General features: G+C 41.0%; 1 long non-coding RNA gene across 1 annotated transcript in view; it reads right to left on the reverse strand.

Annotated features, from left to right (window-relative positions):
- Positions 1 to 8906: 8906 nt before the first annotated feature.
- The window catches only part of LOC127528936 (uncharacterized), a 269154-nt gene continuing 268062 nt past the window's right edge, over positions 8907 to 9998 (reverse strand). The window contains exon 2 of the long non-coding RNA XR_007935561.1: positions 8907 to 9702. This is a non-coding gene — a long non-coding RNA (uncharacterized LOC127528936). The remainder of the gene's footprint in view (positions 9703 to 9998) is intronic.

A 9998-nucleotide genomic window follows, 5' to 3' on the forward strand; every position in this document is an offset into this window, starting at 1 on the left:
AAACAGGATTTTAGAAATTTTTGCACTTTTATATAAAAATATAAAACTGAAATATCACCATTGACACAAGTATTCAGACCCTTTGCTCTCAGTGTATGGGTTATGCATTGACAATTAAGTAATTTTATCTCATCTAATCTTAAAGTACAGATTACAGGTCAATCTTCTCTCAATAACCCATAATGAAAAAGTGAAAGCATGCTTTCAGAAAGGTTTACAAGTTTATCCATCCATCCATCCATCCATCCATCCATCCATCCATCCATCCATCCATTTCCACCGCTTATCCAAAGCCGTGTCGCGTGGGCAACAGTCTCAGCAGTGAGGCCCATATGTCCTTTTCCCCAGCCACCCTTACCAACTCATACTGTGTGATCCAGGGTTTAACAGACAAATCCCGAGTCCCATATTGCCTCTGAAAATACCAATTGAAGCAAAAATTGTATGTAGAGGGGGCATGGTGGCGCAGTGGTAGCACTGCTGCCTCACAGCTAGGAGACCATGGGTTCGCTTCTCAGGTCCTCCCTGCGTGGAGTTTGCATGTTCTCCCTGTGTCTGCGTGGGTTTCCTCCGGGCGCTCCGGTTTCCTCCCATAGTCCAAAGACATGCAGGTTAGGTGCATTGGCGATCCTAAATTGTCCCTAGTGTGTGCTTGGTGTGTGTGTGTATGTGTGTGTGTGTGTGTGTGCCCAGCGGTGGGCTGGCGCCCTGCCCGGGATTTGTTCCTGCCTTGCGCAATGTGCTGGCTGAGATTGACTCCAGTAGACCCCCGTGACCCTGTGTTTGGATATAAGGGGCTGGAAAATGACTAACTGACTGTATGTAGAAAAAAAAAATCAGTTTTTATATTGAATATCTAGTTTAAGAGGCTTGCTAAATTTTGTAGACTGCCTGGTATACCGCCTTTTATGAATAAAATTTGTAACTGTCAGCTGAATCCGAGTGTTTGAATCGTGTGCGTTTGTGCACATCGTCGTGTGCCCGTGTCATTGTATGTTTTCTAATCCTCATCATGGCTGCCTGTAGTTTTGAGTAATTCATTTTGAAAGTGAAGTGATACTGATCAAGACTTTTTGAATAACAAGGTAGGTTGTATCTGCATATCTGCATTCTGTTTACTTATATCGTGTCGTATTGTGTAAAACATAAAACATGTTACAAATTTATCAAACATACACGTACCTACATTTTGAATGAAAAGCAAATGATAATGATATATACAAAACTGCACAAAATGTTTACCGTATATTCGGATTTATGTTAGTTTAGTATCTAGTGAAATAATGCATTACTACTTGTACTAAGTGCTTGTGTAAGTATTATGATAGTAAGCATTATTTGTTTCATTTCATGTAAAAGTTTTTATCTAACATTTGATTTAAAAAAAATAAAACATTTTAACATGTAAACACTTTTCATCCTTATAGATGAGTAATTCCGAAGATGAAGCACCTTGCCAAAGAAAATAAAAATTACCTTAACATGTTTTTTTGGTCATTCGAAATGTTGGCTCTCCCGATCTGTGATTTTAGAAATCTGGTAACCGTGGTGGGATCCCAAGGCAGTCCCAGAGCCTCTGGGAGATACAATCGTTCCAACGAGGCCTGGGTCTTCCCAGTGGCCTCCTCCCATCTGGTTGTGCCTGTAAAATCTCCACAGGGAGGCATCAATATCAGAAGCCTGAACCATCTCATTTGCCTTGTCTCGATGCGGACGGTCAGCGGCTCTACTCTGAGCCTATCGCTGATGTCAACGCTTCTCACCCTGTCTCTAAGGGAGAGCCCAGCCTCTCAATAGAGAAAGCTCATTTCAACCTCTGGTACCCGCAGTCTCAAAGAAAAATCCAGCTCTCTCATTCTTGTAAGTATTCAGACCCTTTTCTGAGGCACTCCAAATTGTGCTCAGGTGCATCCTGTTTGCTTTAATTGTCTTTGAGATGTGTCGAGAACTTGATTGTAGTCCACCTGTGGCAAAAGGTATTTTATTGGACTTCATTTAGAAAGTCACACACACCTGTGTATAGAAGGTCATCATTTCACACTGCATGTCAGGACAAAAATCAAGCCAAGGAAGTCCATGGAACTCTATGACCTCTGTGATCAAATTGTGGTGAGGCACAGATAAGGGCAGGAGGATAAACTGTTTCTAAAGATTTCTAAGGACTTCCATGGCCTCAATAATTGTGCCATGGAAGAAGTTTGGAACCGCCAGAATTCTTTGTAGAGGTGGCCATTCGGTCAACTAAGTAGGTGGGCAAGAGGGGCCTCGATGAGGTAGATGACCAAGAACTTAATAGTCACTCTAACTGAGCTTTAGAAGTCCTTTGCTGAAATGGGAGTACCAGTCGGAAGAACAAACATCTCAGCGGTACTCCATCAATCAGGTTTTTAGTGTCTAGATGGAAGCTACTTTACTTAAAATCATATGGGAGTTTAAATAACTCCCTGAGAGAATAAGGAAAAAGATTCTCTGGTCTGATGAGACACAAATTCAACTGTATGGGCAGGACTCTAAGCTCAATGTCTGGCAAAGACCAGGCATTGCTCATTACCTTCTTAATATCATCCCTATGGTGAATTATGGTGTTGACAACATCATGCTGTGGGGATGCTTCTCAGTAGTATAGACAAGGTGATTGCTCAGAAATGAGGGAAGGATGTATGCCAGCATGTGAATTTCCTCTTGGGATTAATAAAGTTTATCCAATCTAATCAGGGCTGGATGAATCATAAAGCAAAATAAGCACATGCTTAAGGCATCAAAGGAATGGGGGGCAACACAGAAATTTTACATTGATGGATTTACCATGGACTTCTCTCATTAAGTATCATTCGTTGCGGCACTAATTTATTTGTGCAAATCTGAGAGACAGGCTGAGGGGATGGGGAGGCAGGACCTCAGGAGTAGGGAGCCAGGCGTGGCCCTCCTCACTCACACACCAGCCTCTGTTCGCTGATACAGTGGCATCGTTTGACATTGGAGCATACCTGCCTTCCACTTGGCCAGAGAAACCTTGCCAACTTTTTACATTTTTGGCAAAGAGATCACAGCTACATTCCCGCTCCTGATAGCAAAAACCAAAAATATTGTATATCAAGATACAAAAAGCTAGCAATATAAATTCGTCTCAATACAAATTATTACGTTTTTTTATATTTCTTAATTGATTTTTCAAGTTTGTCCTGTTTTACTTCTATGCGGGTAGAGCCGCGGTGGACAGCTAGTATATAATAAAAAATGCAATAATAATGCAATAATAAAAAACACTCCTGCTACAGAAACAGATGTCAAGTGCTTTATCTTCCTTCCAAGGCAAGGGTGCCAGCTTGTGAACTTTTGGAGATGAGCTAGTGGTTTAGAGTCCAGAGAGCTGCTCTTGAGACCAATTTGCTCATGCAAATCCTTTGTTTAATGTAACTGCAAACACCAAAAGCCATAGCTTTTAAAATTTGCTCGATATAATTGAGCATGTTATAAAATTATCAATAATTGAAATAAATTGCATTACTATTCTAACAGAAAAATATACCATCATCACCATAATTGGCAACTGATGATGAAGGGGAAACAGCTGGTCCTGGTGGTGAGATTGTGACTGGTGGAAGGTGAGAACCCTGCCTCTTCTCCGATAGGGCAGCTCAGATAGACTCCACCTCCTCAGAACCCTAAACTGTATTAATCATCTTCAGTAAATGAGAAAAGACTGAGTAGCACTGCTGCCTCACTTCTTCGTAGTCCTGGGTTCAAATCCTAGCCTGGTAACTGTCTGTATAAAGCTTTCACGTCTTCCCCATGTCTCTTTGGGTTCTTCTGAAGATAAACAGACCACAAAACATGGAGGACACCCGCTGAACATGGCATCCAAGCACAGGATCAGAACTATTCACTGCAGAAACATGCAGTAAGTGAAGTCTGCTTAGAAAATATTACAAAATAGCAAAAAAGAAATGATGCAAACAGAAATTGATCTCTATTAATATTGTTTAATGAATGATCTTGATATGAGAATTTTGTACGTCTCCTCTAGTCTTCAGTATAATTTTTTAATTGTAACAAATATTGAGTATTTAAATAAGTTCACATTTTTCAAAATGAAGTTATTTCTTCACAAACATGTTATATATCACTGATTGTGCCATGGAGCCACCAACCATGCCATTCATTAAGACTGCTTAATCGTGAGCAGGGTCACAGTGGGCTGGAGCCGACCCTGGCAAGCATAGGGTGCAAAGCAAGAACAACACTCACACGAGCAATTTTAGCATTGCCAATCCACCTAACCTGCATATTTTTGGACTGCAGGAGGAAAGACAGGGAGAACATGTAAACTCCACAGAGGGAGGACCTGGGGTGTGAACCCTGATCTCCATACTGTGAGGCAGCAGCACTACCACTGTGCCACCCAAAGCACCAAACCATTCCAACAAAGTGATTCAAGAAAAGATTCCTATAAACACTACGCCAACTGTTGCCAACATGAAGAGCAGGCACAAATGCTATAAGCCCACTCACTGAATTTCCACCTCTCAGTGGGGGTCTCATGTATAAACCTTTATGTGGATTAGAACGTGAAAGTGAAATTATATTTACTCCACAAAAAAGGATCATTTGCACTCCAAAAAAAAATCTGATTTATAAAAACTGCCACTGCACATTTCTATGCAATTTACCTTTATAAATCATAATCATTTTTTAAATGTGCATGCGTGAATGCCCCATGTACCCTGCCTGGTTGTTGCCCTGAAACATCCATATATGGAGCATGCTAATCAACCTCATACATATGCATTAACAATGCTGCAGAACTTCATTGGCTGGTAGACCAGCCTTCCACCAGTTCAAAGTACAACCAGGTCCATAAGTGTTTGGACAGTGACACAATTTCCATAGATTTGAGTCTACACCACCACAAGGATGTGAAATAAAGCAATCATTATGTGACTGAAATATAGACAGCTTTAATTCAAGGAGTTTATAAAAAATATCATATGAGCCGTTTAGGAGTAATGGACATTTTTATACATCCATCCATCCATCCATTTTCCAACCCGCTGAATCCGAACACAGGGTCACGGGGGTCCGCTGGAGCCAATCCCAGCCAACACAGGGCACAAGGCAGGAACCAATCCTGGGCAGGGTGCCAACCCACCGCAGGACACACACAAACACCAAGCACACACTAGGGCCAATTTAAAATCGCCAATCCACCTAACCTGCATGTCTTTGGACTGTGGGAGGAAACCGGAGCGCCCGGAGGAAACCCACGCAGACACGGGGAGAACATGCAAACTCCACGCAGGGAGGACCCGGGAAGCGAACCCAGGTCCCCAGATCACCCAACTACGAGGCAGCAGCGCTACCCACTGCGGCACCGTGCCACCCCCGTTTTTATATATGGTCACCCAATTTTCAGGGGCTGAAAAGTATTTGGACAAATTAACATAATCATAAATATAATGATAATTTTCAATATTTGGTTGAAAATCCTTTACAGTTCAAAACTGCCTGAAGTCTGAACCCATGGCCATCTCTAAATGTCGGGTTTCAACCCTAGTAGTTTTTCTACTGCATTTTTATTTTTAGTGATTTCTTTACTGCAGCTGTCATTTGACTTTCTGCCATCAGTTTTGTAAGTGAATTGCATGTCCAGTTGGGTGGAGGTCAGTTGATTGACTTGGCCATTGAATAACATTCTTCTTCTTCGATTTGAAAAACACTTGGTTTTCTGTCACAGTATGTTTTGGCGCATTGTCCATTTGTACCGTGAAGTGTCGTCCTATCAATTTTGTAGCATTTGGCTGGATCTGAGCAGACAGTATAGCGCCGTGTACACTTGGGAATACATCCTGCTACTTCTGCCAGCAGTCACATCATCAATAAACACCAGAGACCGACTTCCATTGGCAGTCACGCATGCCCATGCCATAACACTGCCTCCACCGGGTTTCACAGATGATGTGGTATCCATTGGATCCTGAACCTTTTACTTTTCTCCTTCATACCCTTCTCTTTCCAACATTCCAGTACATATTGATCTTAGTTTCCTTTGTCCAAAGAAAATTGTTCCAAAACTGGACAGACTTTTAAAAAATGTTTCCTGTTAAAGTCTAATCTGTCCTTCCTATGCTTGAGGCTTACCAGTGGTTTGCACTTTGTGGTAAATCCTCTATAGTTACATTCATGAAGTCTTCTCTTGATTGTAGACATTGGCAATGGTAGATAGATAGATAGATAGATAGATAGATAGATAGATAGATAGATAGATAGATAGATAGATAGATAGATAGATAGATAGATAGATAGATAGATAGATAGATAGATAGATAGATAGATAGATAGATAGATAGATAGATAGATAGATAGATAGATAGATAGATGGTGGCACACAAAAAACCGAACCATCTCCGACTCCACCGTCAACGTATGTTTCTTAGCCCGTTCACGAAACAAAAGATATGCAATACAAAAATCTGTATTGTTTGGTTAGAGGAGGTGTTAGAAATGATTTCCTTGTGCGTCAATACACTTTTCTACATGCCGCACCATATTGTCATAGACGTGACACAGCTCAACTTTCACTCCGAATATTGTCCTTCAGTTCCTCTAATGTCTTTGGATTATTGACACACACTTCAGATTGCCCCACAGGTAAAACTCGCAAGTGGATAGGTCCGGTGATCTTGGTGGCCACAAACCTTTGCTGACAGTTCGTTCCTCTGTGAAGACGTTGTGAATTCGAGAAAGTGACTCGCGAGAAGTGTGACATGTTACTCCATCCTGTTGAAAGACGGTGTACCCACTGGCTAACAGCTTCCCTACTAATGCACAATTGGGGCTGCTGACCCCGTCACGACAACGAGGCTCCAAGATCGTGACGGCACCGCCTGTATAATAGCTTGAGCCAACCGGTCAGAGATGGTTCGCTTTTTCGTGTGCCACCCTTTAGATAGGAAAGGCAATATATGATAGATAGATAGATAGATAGATAGATAGATAGATAGATAGATAGATAGATAGATAGATAGATAGATAGATAGATAGATAGATAGATAGATAGATAGATAGATAGATAGATAGATAGATAGATAGATAGATAGATAGATAGATAGATAGATAGATAGAAATGTTGGTATAGTTGGCAGGATAGATAGATAGGAAAGGTGCTATATTATAGATAGATAGATAGATAGATAGATAGATAGATAGATAGATAGATAGATAGATAGATAGATAGATAGATAGATAGATAGATAGATAGATAGATAGATAGATACTTTATTCATCCCCTCAGGAAAATTCAGGTAAATGACAGGTCTCCCTCCTAGAGAGGGATCTTGGTTTGGCCAAATGTTGTGAAGGGTTCTTTTTCTTCAACAGTTCTGCAATCACCCAGCAGAGTTCTCTTCCATGATTGTCCAGGCCTTCTGGTGTTACTGAGCTCACCAGTGTGTTCCTTCTTTTTAAGACTGTTTCTGCTGTCTTTCTAAAGGGTTTGTTTGGTTTTCTCTGTCTAATGGTGGACTGTTTTTCTTCTTTCTGCATGGACAGCTGTTTGGATCTCATAATGAGAGTTCACAGTGGAAGCTCCCAAATGCAATTTCCACACTTGGAAATAATTCCAGACCTCAATTCCAGACCTCTGCTTAATAATTAAAGAAATGACGAGAGAACTGCTCCAACATGGCTAGGAATCAGCTTGTCAGTCAATTGTCCAAATACTTTTGAGCACCTGAAAACAGGGGCATCATGTATAAAAATGTCTGTCATTTCTAAACAATATTTTTGGTAAATCTGTTATATTAAAGCTCAAAGTCTACATTTCAATCACATAAGGACTGCTTTATTTCAAATGCATTATGGTGGCGTACAGATCCAAAATTATGAAAATTTTGTCACTGTCCAAATACTTATGGACCTATCCGTAGAAGTTCTTGTCTCAGGAATAGAGGCACATTAATTTGGTGGCTTAAGCTCGGGTGCCACCAACAAGCACAAATCTATTGAATGCCAACATGTTACTGCAGCCGTGAATGCTGTGAGCTCGACCAGCAACACAGTGCCTGAAATAAGAATAAATAAATAAATAAAAGATCTGATCTCAGGCGATGAATTGGACTGCTCATCACCGGTAGGGTCTGCATGCAAAAGGAGGAGGAAAAAGCATGTTTGTGCTCCCTGATTTTGATCTGTGAATGCATCTGTCATTGGAGACACCTCGTTATGCTGCCTCCCAATGTTTTTCAGCCTCAGGATGGCATCACAGATGACTTGCAGATTGGTGGAATGTAACAGCTTATGGTTAACAAAAGCAGCTTCATTCTCATTAGATGCACATATTGCATTGTGTTTTATTATGATGGGAAAACCAGACACTGGTGCAAATTGTGCTTTTTATGTTGACCAGTACATCCACACCATAAAGAAAGTAAATGTAGTGTCTCATCACTCAGTGTATGGCTTCGAGCACAGCAGGTGTGATGAAGCTGAAACTTGGCACAGATATTGAGATGAGTCTAGCTGCAGACCTCCGCAGCGCTGCGATTCAGTAGCTCCACTGGACAGCCAATGGGATTGCAGATTTTTGTCAAGTGGTTTACTTGACTTGAGACAGATAATCCTCCCCAACCCTAATCTTAATCATACTGTAACCAGCTGTTTTCACTGACATACAAAATAAAGTGACCATCTCATCAATGGAGTGGAGCTCTGGTGGTCCGCTGCTAGACTCTGTTGGATACATTCCTAAATTGTCAGCCAGTAACCTCTGGTAGGTGCCTGTTGCCAAACGTTTTAGTGCCCAGTCTGTCTTCCTAATGACGTGATCAACTCTGTAACAGTTCTAACAGAGTGGCTCTTGCAAGCCTAAATCGGCTGAAAAGCCAGTCATCGTTATTGTGGGCAAAAAATAGAACAGAAGGCATTTATTGTCATTGTAAAATAATTTACAACAAAATTACAAGTGCCACTCCAACTGGGTACAAAAACAGACAATGGTACAACACAAAAAGAGTCCCTACAAGCTCGTCCTTTTGTATCGGACCACCTTCATAGTCTTCAAGTAGTGCTAAACAAGCTGTGTTATGGTACACTATTAGGCTATGAGTAGGCTGTAGGGCTTGATTTATACCTTTCTGTACGCACGGTTTTAATTTAATGCATGTATTGACAACAAGCGATCCTGAAAAGTGACAACTGGTAGCCAATATAAATAGACAGAAAACCCAAGTACTGTATATACTTGCATATAAGTGGGGTCTTGAAACCCGAAAATCGATCATAAAATCAGGCCCCGACTTATACGGCCGTTCAAAAATGCGACACTTAATTTTTTTTTGCCTCCTCCAATACTCACATCAGTTTCTCAGACGCATCAAATTTTGTTGCAGCAGCGCAGTTACCAGTTTCTTTTGCCACTTCAACGACTTTTAATTTAAAACCAGCTTCGTATTTTCTTCTGATTGAACGCTCCGTCGTAGATAAGGGATGCTCTTAAGATAAAGGTGTATGAGGGTGTGAGATATAAAAATCACAAAACAGTGCAAACATCGCTTCAGAATAGTTCGGGTATTACCGTGTGGTCACCTAGGCACAATACATAGAAAACAAAGGCCGTGTGCTCCGTGGTGACTCTCTCAGGTGGGTGTTAGCATATCATAATCTCTTGGACCAAGAGCGTGAGTTTTCCTCATTCGACTTATACGACTGACATTATAAAATACCAGAAATTAAGTCCTGACTTATCCGTGGGAGAACTTATCTGCGAGTATATACAGTAAGTGCTTAAATACAAATATTGGAGCACTCGCCCTCTTAATAGGCAACTACAGCAGAGTCTATATGTTAAACGTTATGCATTGCTTTTGAGGTTTAATGTTGGTTTTTAGGCTTTTGTTTTTCAGTCCAGTCCAGTGCGCCATGGCATCCATTATAAAGCACCAGCACATTCTATGCATTTTTTCCATTGATAGAAAACGCTTAACAAATCACTTGGCAAATAC

This window comes from Erpetoichthys calabaricus, chromosome 8 (genome assembly GCF_900747795.2).
Source record: "Erpetoichthys calabaricus chromosome 8, fErpCal1.3, whole genome shotgun sequence".
NCBI lineage: Eukaryota > Metazoa > Chordata > Cladistia > Polypteriformes > Polypteridae > Erpetoichthys > Erpetoichthys calabaricus.